This window comes from Mizuhopecten yessoensis, unplaced genomic scaffold (assembly GCF_002113885.1).
Source record: "Mizuhopecten yessoensis strain PY_sf001 unplaced genomic scaffold, ASM211388v2 scaffold6443, whole genome shotgun sequence".
Lineage (NCBI taxonomy): Eukaryota > Metazoa > Mollusca > Bivalvia > Pectinida > Pectinidae > Mizuhopecten > Mizuhopecten yessoensis.
In genome coordinates, this window is record NW_018406552.1 from 1,191,903 (window position 1) to 1,207,427 (window position 15,525).

The window sequence follows — 15,525 nt, forward strand, 5'->3', positions numbered from 1 at the left end:
GTAAAAATATTACTGTTATTTACCTTTACAATTTTTGAATACTATTTTTACATAAATGTCGAACTTGTTGATGTACAAAACACAAATTCAGGCAAACACTACAAGCGTTGAAACAACTTTGCAGTATAAAGTAACATCTTGCCTTTGCTAGTAACACCAACTCTCTAGCAATTGAAGGTAGAATATGATACTAAAGTAAATGGAATACTACAATTCTACCAAGAGATTGTATGTTCTACGTGCGTGGGAGTATACATAATGGCATAATGAATTTGGTATGGCAGAAAATAAAATAAAAATGTATTTTACGCGTGTGAGGGAGCATTAATATTTACATAATGCAATGTTGCTATGGTATGATAAGAAGCTAATAGATAATGCATTTTATAATTGCGAGTTAGCGTACATAATCACATAATGTAATATTACTTTGGAATGACAGGCAATTATGCATTTTACACCTTTGACGGACACTGTACGTATAATTAACATATTTTGTTGTTACTAAGAATGCATCACAAAATAAAAAGCTGCTGCACAAATGCTTAATAAAGAGAAGACAATGAAATATACACGTGTGAGGAAGCAGGTCTTGACATTTACCCGCCTATGCTACTCTCAATGAACATCGATTTTAAGTTATCCTAACCATTTTCTGCAGACGATCACTCTAATCTATCTTACATTTATTAATAAGCGAATTGTTCAATTAAGGTAATACATTTGCATCGATTTTATCAGACAAAATATGAATATTTCAATACCCGTGGTAGTTTTATCATCAGTGTCATTACGGGATTAATATACACATACATACAATTTATTCTTCAGTCAGATAAACTAACTCCACTCATATTATATTTTTCACTGACTTGTTTGAATTTGATTTTGTACCTTTCTTGGCAAATCCTAAACATTGAAGAATTTCACAGTGTATGCATATTTGCTAGGTTTTCAAAACGGAGTGGGAGATATCAAATACGTCTAAAGGGGATTGAACTAGGTGCGTTACTCCATTTACTGCTTCAGGGTCAATATTAACTATTAAAGGGAAATAACTGGAGTAAATTAAAGGACCAAAGAACTATTCCCATGAGTCGATCTACACAGCTGATATGCGCTTCATTGTCACCAGTCTAGTCTATTTATCTAAATCCACATATGTCATATAAGCTGTGATGTTGTTGATCCTCACAGTACTTTGAAGCTAAATCATATAATGATTACAATAATCACAAAACATTTATACAAAGTTTACAGTGTAGTGAAGTGTCCAATAATTGCGGCATATACTAATTACAATAATCACACATACAGTAATGCAAACTGTACAGTGTAGGGAAGTGTAAATAACATTAAATAATACTACAAACTGTACAGTGTAGGGAAGTGTAAAAACATTAAATAATACTACAAACTGTACAGTGTAGGGACGTGTAAATAACATTAAATAATACTACACACTCTACAGTGTAGGGAAGTGTAAATAACATTAAATAATACTACAAACTGTACAGTGTAAGGAAGTTCATATCATAATAATCAACATCAACCATGCATAATACATTATTAAAATTATCACGATGTAGGGAAATTAACCTGCATATATATTAATCCTATAATTATAACAATAATCACTCATCAGTTAATACGAATTTTACAGTGTAGACAAATGTATTATGGCTACATCATATAATACTTACAAATCTTTGAATTTTTATGAAAAATTTATATAGATATAGAGACTGTCAAGGCTGTCTTGGCTCTTGTTACCAAATTGCAGGCGATTCTAGTATATGTTTATGCGTCTCTACACAATAGAATGTCTTATACATCTATTCCGTCTTTGAGTATTGCAGAGTTATCTTCTCTTGTGAACAGGTGGTATTGATTGTTACGTCATCGGTTTGTATGAGAAAATTACGTCGTTTTCTCAAAAAATGATGACGTTACTCTCACAAACTAATGACGTAACAATCAACATCTGTTCACAAGAGCAGATAACTCTGCAATACAAAAAGACGGTGTGTTTACACGCCTATGTTTAATGTAATATATAGGACGTGATTTTACGTCATTGTAATAATAACAATAAAAAAGTACATTAACCATAAATACATAAGTAAACAATTTACAGTTAAGAGGGGTGTGTATTACATTTTGTAATAACTACAATAAGCATACATTCACAAATACAAAAAACTTCTGTGTAGAAAATTATGTTAAAGTTGATTACTATAAAATTGTTTACAAGTAAGAAAACAAAGCATCAATAGACATTAGGCACAAACAACTCACACACATACTTTCATGTTTGACTGACGCCGCTGACAAACCACAACCTTTATCATCGGTGTCTTCTTGCTCAGCGCGCTCTGTACTACTCATGAACCTTATTTTTCACTGATTGGTTCGGTATCCGCCGGATTCCGGCTGGTCTTTGAATGGTAATGCCTTGCTTATCGGTGATGACCTGTGGGTGTCCCTGAAAAGTTTGATGAGAAGGTGCATATGCCTAACATTCTGGTACTCTGTGCAATGTCATAATATGCTCATTATCCTCTCAGAAAACATTACGTATACCAATCATAACAAACACGCACCTTTTTACCAATTTATTCCACTCATAATATCAACATAATGCATTACAATCGCAATATTATACTTAACAATCCAAACAACACAGGTCCGGTTAAAAAAACAAGTAATAAATTACGAAACGGCGTCCACACTTTTTACGCCATATCATGATCTAACCTGTGTAGTAGAAAGCAATATTAAGTGGGTATGGTGATGTAATTTGTGTTGTGTCTTATTTTGGTATTCTATTTGCCAGAGACAACAATCCCTTATCACCCCTCTGCTACCTGATTCTTTTTATTATCAGAAGGGATATTAGAACAAATAGAAACTTGAGTCAGAATAACAGTTTTAACATCTATTTACCTGTGGAAAATGTCTGTATATACGTTGTGTATGATGTCATTGTAGAATATATACAGTAATAGTGCATGAATCATTCATTAAAGTTTGCATTGGTATGCGAGTAATTTTAATGCCAAATATTTATCTGATTTTTTTTTTTTTAGAGTAAACCTGGATACACTGAATAAGTAAGTATTAAGTAATAAAACTAGTAATATACCTTCTCTCCCTTCCCTTGCTAATAACCAATCTCCAAATTAACATAAATTAACATATTTATTCTGCACCTGTTAGATACTAGTCAAGCTCCCATATTTCTTTCTAATGCTTACAAACTACCCAAACAAGCCGTGTGAGACCCCCCGCGTCTGATATATATAAGTATTCAAATTACTGTTCTTCTTTATATCTTTTATCAATTCTTACAAACTCAATGATATGATTTCTATAAAACGCCATAAATGTATGAAGTGTAATTTTGATGGTATACGACAAAAAAGCAAAATAATTAAATAGTATACAGCAATTGAGTATATATTACATATTCTTATAACGTTGGCGATCAAGGACGCTTTTCAATGGTAAATAACCTCGCATTTTTTGAAGCTGTACTATGTGTGTACACGTTTTTTTAAAAATAAAATCTTACTTTCCTTAAATCATCAAACTATTGCAAATGTCAACCCTTGTTACCTATCGCTTGGATTATTGTAACACCCTGCTCTGTGGTATATCTGACAAACTATCTAGTCGTCTACAGAGGGTCCATAACACTGCAGCACGGCTGGTTACTCGTACTCGAAAGAGAGAGCACATCACACCTGTGCTATATTCGTTGCACTGGTTTCCTGAACGATACAGGTCGCAGTACAATATTCTGGTGTACACATACAACGCACGGACTGGAACAGCTCCTCACTACCTACAGGAACTTGTTCCCCTGTACCAGCCGTTACGATCACTGCGGTCGGAGTCAGAATCTTTGTTGTGTGTCCCAAAATCTCGTACTGTGACCTACGGAAGCAGGTGTTTTGGGAGGGTTTCGGCCACGTTGTAGAATAGCTTACCATCTGCTATAAGAAAGTCAAATACCCTGGCCAAGTTCAAGAGGAACATCAAAACTCACCTCTTCACGTCTGCATTTTAGAATCCTTGCAAAGACGTCATGTAAATACCAACCTTTATTTGTTCAATCATATGCAAATTGCTTGCTTAAATGTATAAAAGTGATTGTAAGCCTTTTCTTTTGTTTCACAATTATAACTATTACTAATATCCATATGTTGTAAAGTGCTTTAGAGTAATTTTACCAATTATATAGGGCGCTATATAAATGTTGTATATTATTCATTATTGTTATGTGAGATGGCAGAGGTGCACAGCTGTAGTCACACGATGGTAATTAATACACAGAAGTCTCCCAAGACGCATCATCGATACCCAAGGGGTTACGCTCACTATTGCAGAGAGCGTAAGTGAGCGTTACCCCTAGTGTATCGACGATGCCCAAGACAGTGTAAGAGCCTATTCGGGAACCAGTTGGTGTGAGTCAATGATGTAAGTATCCAGACTTACCCATCAATTCCCTGGTGTCTGCTATTTACTCATAATAAGCACAATCGAGGTCAAGAGGGATCAACAATGATACTCTACAGCTATCAGGGATGTGGTCGCCCCGACAGGCTGATACAAACACCTCCCATCCGCACTTTACGGTACATATTAATTTACATTACTCACCGCGCATATTTATTGACTAATCTCATTGTCATGGGTATTATAATTTGTTCTCGACTAATTGTGGAAAAAAATAAAAATAAAATTTATCTTTTAAATTTTCATTATATAATTATTGGATTTTTATTTTTTGAAATAATTTTTTGTCGTTCCGCTTATTGCCACTCTATCTCAGTTACAAAGTTATATTTTTGATAGAACAACATTGATACTTTGTTAATTTATATCTGTCGCCTGAAAAAACTCAAGAGAGCATGAATACCAAAGATACCATGCTATTCCCTCATTGTGTCAGTTCAAAATTCAGGATACCATAGTCTCTCTCCCCCCCCCCCCCCCCCCCCCCCCCCCCCACCCCCCGAGTACCAGAATTAAATATCAAGGATACAATATTAATTCCACAAGCACCACGGATAAATATCCAGAATACAAAAGTACCCACTCCCGTGTACCAAAGCTAAATATTAAGGATACACTATTAATTCAACAAGCACCAACGATAAATATCTAGGATACCATAGTATTCTTCCCGAGTACCAAAGCTAAACATCTGAGAAACAGAGCTTGACATCCAGGTTACCATATTGTTCCCCCTAGTACCATAGGTAAACATCTGAGAACCAGGGCTTGACATCCAGGATACCATGGTGTTCACCCTAGTACCATAGGTAAACATCTGATAACCAGAGCTTGACATCCAGGATCCCATATTGTTCCCCCTAGTACCATAGGTAAACATCTGAGAACCAGAGCTTGACATCCAGGATACCATATTGTCCCCCCTAGTACCATAGGTAAACAGCTGAGAACCAGAGCTTGACATCCAGGTTACCTTATTGTTCCCCCTAGTACCATAGGTAAACATCTGAGAACCAGATCTTGACATCCAGGATACCATATCGTTCCCCCTAGTACCATAGGTAAACATCTGAGAACCAGAGCTTGACATCCAGGATACCATGGTGTTCCCCCTAGTGTCATAGGTACACGTTCCTCAGATGCTCTTGTTTCCCATTTCTACGAGACATGTCATTATGTAGTTTGGCTGCATTGTCTTTTAAATCACTTACAAACAGCCAACAATTGAAACAAAATCAATTCCCATGTGAAGAGTATTTGGTGTATTGACATTTTTTGTTACCATAATATTGAAGTATCACTCACTGCTGTACTGTTACCAAGTCATTTGGGTGGTAGGGTGATGCAGTGGATAGCGTACTTGCCTTTCATCAAGGCAGCCGGGGTTCGATTCCCTGATCGGACGTGAAAATGTATAGGGTCACCTGCTCGACCACGTGAGTTTTCTCCGGGTACTCCGGTTTCCTCCCACACTAAGACCCCCCGCGCGCTAACATCCGGGCCAACAAGAGCGATTAATAAAAGTAAAATTAACTTGTTTCATAATTGTTGTAAAATAAATAAAGTTTATATTTATAGTCATATGTACATGGCTATTCGATATTACCCCAGTAACACTAGGATAGCGCTTTATACAACTGACGAACCAAGGTAGAAAGCATTGATAGCGCACTTAACCCATACACGTTAATGACCTTCATAGATTTTCCAAGTTACCCAACGTCACAGGGCACTCCCGTTACGTTTGGAGAGTATCCTGGCTTTTGTATTGGGGTTAGTTGTCATAGTTTGATATCATGTAATCATGTTAAAAAAATATATATATATGTATATAAAAAAACCCAACTGTGATTGGATTTTAAAAATTTCAACAATGTCCGACATATACTCAGCTGTTGTAAGTATGCATGTCTGTTTGTATGTGACGTCACCTCTTATCAATTTTCATTGTGTATTTATACCTGGAATGGAAAAATCTATTTGGTTTCTTCGTAATGACGTATATTATTGTAATTTGTTTGTATCCACAGATGTATATTTATAACCACTTTCCCACAAAACTTGTAACAGCAGCTTCCTTGGAATGGCGAAATCTGAACCAATGTAGGGATGCAGTGAGCATGTTATTTGATGATAAATGTACATGTCTTGTTAAAGGTTTTTTTTATGACAACAGAAGAGAGGGCGCATATAACATCGGTTTGTTCACCGAGGTCATATCAAGTTCAAAATTTGTTTTTTTGAATCAGTATTTACGAACCCCACAAAATGTAAGGTTAGATTGGTCAGTTATTTGTAGAAATTTCTCATAAATCTCTTTCATACCAGAATATTTGGTAAACTCAAACCAAATTAACATTATATGGCAACACAAAAATTGTGAAAGTAATAGTTTAAAGTGATTAAAATGTGTTCCTTTAACAGTGCGATTCTCTCGTTTATTTTTAGGCTTGTAACATTACTTACCTTTGGTAAAACAAACTCTATAATTTTCAAGTCTTTAGAATTGTTGAGACAACGAAGGTCATCTTTGTACAAGTAATCATGTTTTCCTTTTTTCCTTTATATAGGAGAGGTTTATACAAATCACTGTCAATATCTGGCCGGATGTTCCCTCGTTTTCATGTAAGTAAACATCGTCCTTGTACCACTATTCAGATGTTGCATAAACACGCTTTTCTTTAAAAGAAATATGATTTTGTTTGATACTAGCAATACAAAATGTGTATTAAGGATTTTTGTAAGAAAAAATGGGAGGGCACTTTGAAGTATGTTGACGAAACACGCGGTTTAAAATAAAACTTACATATCAATAGATGACGCTGTCTTTACTTTACTTCAATGATTCCGACATAGGTAGGACATCATAAAGCATTCACCATTAATAGTTCAATACATCATACACCACTGCCCGAGGACTACCTTCAATGGGGAGCATGCTGCAAGTGTGCTTACTTTGGCGACTTTGAATAGTGGTAAGTTGTAATAAGTTTCAAGCGAAAAGTGAAACTTATTTATTTTCATATTTTATTTCAACAAGCCATTTTATGTACATCTAAAGTGTACGTTTTCCTGTTGTTGATACCTTCATCGGTTTCGGCCAAATTGATTATGAGCGAAAGACAATTCTCTGGAATACAAAACGAGTATTTAAATCGTTATAAACGTCAACAACTCATTTGATTTGGTGTCAATTTTGTAAAAGTGGATAATGAACAACCAACATCCTGACACGAAAATCTGTTCAACGACATATGAATTTCGAATTCGTTTTACTCTAAGAATACACTTTGATTCCTCAAATAATTAATCTAAAATAACGCTTCCTTCTTTGATACTATATTGTCGAGATTATCTTTGCAAATGAAGTAAATATATTCAATCCTGGTCTATTGTGGTTTATGGGGTATACACTTCAATGGATCTAGAGTAAAAACAAATTATCTTAATGCCTATTCATTGAAGTTTATACCCAATAAATATCATCAGACTGTGATTCTATCCTTAAAAGGACAAGGCCATACAAACGTGTGTACGTGTGTTGACTGGACTGGACAAGTAAGATACATATGATATTGCTAATAAATTTTGCAGAGAGCCAAACAAGTAAGTTTCAGTTGTAATATTATTTTTTCTCTTCCCCCCAGTATTAGTGTGTTCTGTTTGTGATTACAACCTTATGACTGGGCCTTATGACGCGTCCTCAACTCATCCCCACTGTCCTACCAACAAGGCTAGAATCAATAGTACCACTGGCTGGTGTCCCGGCAGGTCCGTAGATGGACAATACTTACAGGTAATCATGATACCAATTGGCTGGTAATGCCTTTCTATACACGTCTTAATAGGACACAGCCTTACAAAATCCGTGCTGAACTCTTGTTGTACTGAATGCATGGTAATGTTTAATTGTAAGATTCAATGCATGCTTATAACATGTAATACTGGGTCCTAAACACCAGTATCAGGTAAAACAGGAAAAGTATTGCAGGTAATACTTTACAAATGTATAACGTAACAGGTAATACTGGACCTTTATTACAGGTAATACTGGACCTTTATTACAGATAATCCTGGAACTTTATTACAGGTAATTTTAAATACGAGTTACAGGTAAAACAACTTGTTCACCTTTCCAATGGATATAATTAATGGATTTAAGCTTCGAGTGATAGGTGGTGAAAGTCGATTTCAAAACTGCGTTTTAGACACCTGGCAATGTTCTGTCATGGTGGCAAGCATTAAAGTTTTTCACATACTGGGCTATGTCCGTTTTCGAATGAGCACTAGGGCTGTCTTCCCAACATGACACATTTTTATACACCAATTGACGGAACTCTTCTTGAAGTGCTAGTTGCGCGTGTTCTGTACAAAATGGCATCATTGAGAAGGAGTGTTTACCAGTCCATCAACCAGGACCTTACTCGGGGTAGTTCAGACCTCACTGGATAGTTCCTGTCCTCCTTCCAAGAGATGTGTCACTTGTGCCAGGTGTGGTCTTTCTTATGAGCCTCTACCCTGTGATTGAGTGTTGGTAGACCAATGTTAACATTCAATAATCTTTGACCTTCGACGTACAGTGAATTCAGCATTTACCAGTTCAGTATCTTTCACCCTAAGTATCCCAACCACTGCCACCATCTCTTCCTTGGTACTGCTCTCGATACAGTCGCCAATATACTGCCACATTTCAAGAGATACCTTAACAAGGTAGCATTGATCTCAATACGTTTTTTCTTCTTAAAAAACTCACGTATCTGTACCAACTATTAGTCAGATAAATGTATTTGAGCACCAGTTTTCCAAAACTCACGGCGTTCCGCTTCCTTTATATTTGCGTCATCCATAAACTTCTTACTTACATGTTTCAAGATGAAGGTATCTCGAGACTTTGGTGCAACACCCGAAAATCCCAATAATAAACCTGATTTGAAAAGAGACCAGCTTTGAAAATAACCATGGGTTTCATTCCATTCAAATATATCATGAGTGAAAGGCAGCTTCAAAACTAAGCAGGATTTGTCTTGGATTCCATGCAGTCAATTTTCTCTCCAAAATAGGCCGCCTGTGTATTAGTCATACTGCAACATACTTGTACCTGGTATAGCTGCATTAGCAGGATAAAGGCTGTGTCCAGGTTCGTTTGCATCAATAAGAAATATATTACAAATTACTTCTATCACATCTTAAATACCTTCTGAAGATAAAAAAGATGATTTTCTTTGAACCTCAAAATGAACACATGCACAAACATGTATCAGCACACACCGACCAAATTAATGTAAACATTCATAGATTACACAAACCTTCTCATAACTGGCGATGAAAATTATGTAAGTAGACACCTATTGTGATCGTATTTATAATCGTAGAGATCAAGGTTCCTCTATGGTTTTGGTAATCGTCAGTATTAAAGATTAAACTTTGCGTCATCGACTAATCTGGTTGGCTAGGGTCACTAATGTTGTGCTATTCTTACAATATACAGGTGGCATTTCGGACCGTCTCTATGCTGAAGGCTATAACGACCCTCGGGAGGGTTAACGCAGATCAATGGGTGATCAAGTACAAAGTCAGAACCAGTATGGACGGAGTCACTTGGACCTACGTATCGAACTCTACCGGAGATGAAATGGTAAATCTAGCTCGAACCCCATTGGTGTTACTCTGCTACTCTTCGATATAATGATTTTTGCTTATATTTAAGGCTTGTCGTTTATGCTATAACAATATATAACATAAAATAAAATAAATAACTAAAATGTAAAAAAACCTATTTATTTACCTGTTTTTCCGTATTTCCTAAAAAACCATTACGACGATCTGACTATTTGCCTTCGCTTCTGAAAGCAAAATCGTAATATAAATCTCACATTCATGTTCAATATTTCTACGAAGAACATGGTTATTATCAAAATTTCTGACATAAGATTTGCCTGCATATGTGTCAAAGTAAAGAGATCCGTTTGTGAGGAACGTTGGTAAATAGAGATATAAACCAAGAATAGATATGTATACCCTATACCCTAGTATGATTGATTTTTTTTATTTATTTAATGTACTTGGGATTGACAAGGTAACAGCCCAAGAGAGAGAGAGAGAGAGAGAGAGAGGGGGGGGGGGGGGGGGGGGGGGAGAGTGAGACCTTTGAGAAAACATGGGAGTCATGGTCGAATATTTTCATACCCTAAAGCTAAAAATGTAAATCTTATTTTAAATCCTCTATGGGTAAAGAAATTAATAAACCTAGCTGAAACCCGAGAAAACTCGAGAACTATATATAGTATATATAACAACAATTAAGTATATGTCTACATAAAGTATTGAATATTCTAAATTATATTTGTTTATATATATAGGTATATGCTATTCTATATGCAAAATGCTGTGAGAGGAAACTGATGATTGACATATAATCTTATAAAATTAAAAAGAACTCACATGAAATATATAACTATGTGTATACATGTTTATGTTTTTTGGTTTGTTTGTGTATGCTTATGCATCTATGTATGTACGAATGGATATATTTGCACATTCTTAGGCATGGATTGGATATATGTGTATATATGTGCATATCTGTGTGTATATATGTTGGAGCATGCATATATGCATGTACGCATTCTCGATTTACACGTGTATATATGTTCTGATGACTCCCCTCGTATTAATGCTGTGTAGTAATGAAACATTTTAGAGATCAAAAGTGACACATACTGAAGAATCCTTTTGGTTTGAATTATTGCATAAACTACATGTATTGATTTGTGCTACGTTTATGCATGTATGTAGGAATGTGTGTATGTTTACAATATTTTCATATGTCATGTATGTTTGTATGTATCCTGAGTAAATGTAAGTGTGTTCAGTATACATATGTGTGTAGCTGTGTGTTAAGGCTGTCGCAATATATCGGAAAACAGGTGTATCGCAGTACACAGGTATATTATATTGTACTACAATACGGAGATGAAATATTGCTGTATCGCAATATTTTTTTAAAGTAATTTTCATGTATCTCAATCTGCTTGGTAATCTAACTTTGCAAATTACTACAAATTCTAACAGATATGCCAATAAGCATACAAAAGGCTTTTAATAGTGGTGGAAATTAGTTCAAATAAGTTTGATAACATTCTGACAACAACTTATCATACAATCGCTATGACAATATATCGGGATACGTATCGCAATATATTCATTCTGTATTGCGATATATCGTGATACACTCTTGGCGTATTGAGACACCTCTAGTGTATGTCCATGTATACATATGTACATATGTATGTATGCTATGTATGTATGTATTATATATATATATATTATATATATGTATGTTTGTATGTTTGCTATGTATATGTGTGCGTGTTTGTGTGTATTGATATTACTATGTAAAATGTATATGTATGTTTGGCTGAAAAAAAAATGAGAAAAAAAATGAAAAAGAAAAGAAAGGATAGATATGTACTCGTAATAAGGTTCTCAAACCATATTCACATTTTCTTCATTATTTAAAAATTCAAAGAGCTGGAAATTTTTACCACTGAACTCAACAAAGATATTATCAACCATGAACTTATGATTTCATCCTTAGTAAACTTTTTCTTGATCTTCGTCGTGATTTTCAAATAGTGTTTAAACGATATATTTATATCACAGTTTGCCTTTCCTGAAAAAGTAGAATCTCTTTATAAGAAGCATGGTAGTGTAAAGGGTGAAAAGTCAAATATTATGATAGGCGGGATATGGTATAGAAGAGAGTCATAATGATTGATAAAAATACGTCACAGTCGACTGTAACCCTGCTTTAATGGTATTCAAAAGGCTTGCTAGAAGTCTGGTAATGGTTCGGTTTATTTCGTTAAGGTGTTTCCCGAAAACTTCGATAGAAACACTTCCGTGAAAAATAACCTGAAAGGGACTATCACCGCTAATTACTTCCGGATCTACCCCGTTGCCGCCTTTGTTTACAGATCGATGAGGCTAAAGGTCACGGGTTGCCCCTCCTCATCCGTTGTGTATCATACTATTACTTTTTGCTAGTTAGATATGTTTAAAGTATGGAAAGACAAAATTAAACTGCAGAATAGGTCTTTCTTCTCTTTCATCTGTTTATAAGTATATTGGATAACTTTAAAATTGATATATTGCACCGTAAGATCAATTTATATGATAGATGCATGTCACTTCACAATAACTCCTTCTTATACCAATGGCGTGATCACGTTCATCAGTTATTGTTGCAAAACGTCGTTGAATGAAATGCTACTAAGTATTGTAACAGCTAAGGATTATGAGGGGACAATACTGCCTCCCTGACAAGCTATCTTTTCCCGTGATGCGGTATAACCCGGGGACCCGCTCACTAGTTCAGCAACGTCGAGCGTGGTCAGTAGTTGGATGGGTGACCGCCCGCACGTTGCAGTATATTGACATTTCGACTGCAATTATAACTAAAAGAAATTGGGTTCATATGGCATTGAATGCAGTTTAAAAGCGTAATTTTGAAGCATCTTCTCTCGCCTCAAATAACGTGAGAAGCCCATTAGAAGCAAATAATTTGTAGACGTTAGGCTGTTCCAGAAATCTTGTCTGCACTGACGACACAGACATTCAGTATCAAAAATATAAGGGAATGCCTATATTTAGACCAATAATAACTATACAATTTAGAATGTAAATATATTTATTTAAAAGTATATTTCAATGTTTATGCCAGTATGAATATTTCGTCCTCATTCGGTTGAATATTTAAAATGTACATCTGCAGCATTGCTACTCATTATGGCAATTTCATGGCTATCGAAAAAAAACCATATCATATAATATATTTATTATTTTATTGTGCAATCTGCTTCACATCTAATAAGTGATTTTTACCTTTTATGATTAAACTCCGGAAATAAACAAAGACAAACTTCATCTTATTTGATATGCAAACTAAATGTTAAGAGTTGTGCCCCTTTTATAAAGTGGTTTAATCAGTATTTCTTTAGATAGGTAATGCTAAAAAAAGCTTTTTCCGCAGATAAATGTGATAAATGGAAAGCCAAGCTGGGATTAGCCGGTGATGTTTTGCCCGTACTTTTGGAAACAGACACATGAAATCAGGAACTGTGTGGTGTGCAGTGTCGCAAACAAGCTAACTGTGATAATTTCCTATTTGACGTCACATCCGCCCGTTGCAGATTGCTGAAATCGACACCAGATAGGTCAAATGACGCTGTCAACCTGGATGGAGTGTGGTATTTCGTGAAAACATTGGTGTGACGAAGTCCTGCCTAAGACAGAGTTATGCGGCCATGAATTGCTTGATAAATATGCGACCTTTGGGGGTCATAGGTCATTGCCAACCCCGACAAGTATTTTGATAAAGAAATAGTTTATGTTTATATTTACAAATGTGATGCAATCTGAAATATTACAATCTATAGAAGGATTAACCTGAATCTAGTCCAACTATCTGTCAATTTTTTAGAAATTAAAATCTGAGAGTATACGTACATTTAAATGAACATGACTGCATCTTCAATAAGCATGATGTTCGCAGCTTCGTTGACAATGATTAGATAATCATTTTGTAAAAATGTCTATCAGTAATTACACGATACTGGTTAGGTGATTCAAAACAATAATGCAACTTCTCTTTTCGGTTTGTTCAATTTAGGAGATTCAAATTCAACCTAATTTTGTGATCGCATTATTATTGGATAGTATGGGGCTAAATTTAATAACAAATTTGATGCGTGCTTTTTACATAACTAACGCGGCTCTCCGTTTCTGATTGGTCAATTTGTTTCCGTGCATTAACTCCCCTGAACATGTTTCGTTTTCAACCACACCCGGCGGGTATATGATGTTGGTGTCACGAAATGCCTTTGCGTTTGCCAGCCTCCAAAATGTATGTATATCAAGTATCTATCATTACAATTCAGTAGTTTTCCTCGCATGTTTGTTCAGCATTCGCATCACGCAATTCTGTGAATCGTATGTATACACAAAATCTCTGCAACGAACAACAGATATAATATATCCTGCACATTCCACAACTTTGCTCACATTTTCATTTGTGCACTGTTTCATAACATGGTATCAAATCTCTATAAGATGTATCTTTGTGTGTGCAAATTGAGTATATGTATAATGATAATGGTGTGTGTGTAAAATAATATTTTTTTCGCTGCCGTTATCCATAATGATGACCATTATGTTGTCGTGTTGATGCTGCTGTTGCTGATGCTGAGGAGGAAGATGATGATGATGAGGAGGAGGAGGAGGAGGGGAGGAGGAGGAGGAGGATGGAGCCGAATAAGGGAAAAGCCAGTTTACATACCAACGGTCTAAGGTTTGAAACATTAGGGTAATCGCCCACCAAAGTGGAACATTCACTCACGAGGTTTAATTTAGGAGAGTTGTTGATGATGATTGCAAAGAGGAAAGCTCACATTTGTATATTCTATGTGCATCTGCCATTCACGTTTATTGACGATTTAAAATCTCTGAAAAATAAACAACTTCAAAAGAAATATAATAGTTTGTTTTGAGTTTTACGTCAATGCAACAGCCTATGTCAAATTAAAACAATACCCATGGATGGTGATGCAACTCAAGGGCCAATGTTAGGCGCCATCACACCGAAAAGTCATAATCTGGACACTGTATCATGTAACTCTACCCGGTCACACTATATTGACCTCGGACTAGCGTGTCATTACTGCCTCTCACTCAAAGTTAAACGCAACACATAGAGATGTTACGAAATACTTGTTCAAAAGAGAGAAAAAAAAAAGATATTGCCAAGGAAGATGTTACGAAACAATTGTTCAGAAGAGAGAGAAAAATCAAAGTGTTGCAAGGTATTGAGAACTCAAATAAACAGATCAATTCACATAGAAAAATAGTTTCATTTATATTTAGCAATGAGCATGTCTTGTAATATCTTGCTGATAGTCATGTAATTCATAACTGGCAATGGCAGATTTTAGGTGTTGATAGAGGAAGACT

The 15,525-nt window shown here is 35.5% G+C and overlaps 1 long non-coding RNA gene across 1 annotated transcript; it reads left to right on the forward strand.

Moving 5' to 3' along the window:
* Positions 1-8,188: 8,188 nt before the first annotated feature.
* LOC110452182 lies at positions 8,189-14,779 on the forward strand. The gene is made up of 3 exons (XR_002463154.1): positions 8,189-8,317; positions 10,010-10,156; positions 13,550-14,779. It is a non-coding gene; the product is annotated as an uncharacterized LOC110452182 (long non-coding RNA).
* Positions 14,780-15,525: the final 746 nt, after the last annotated feature.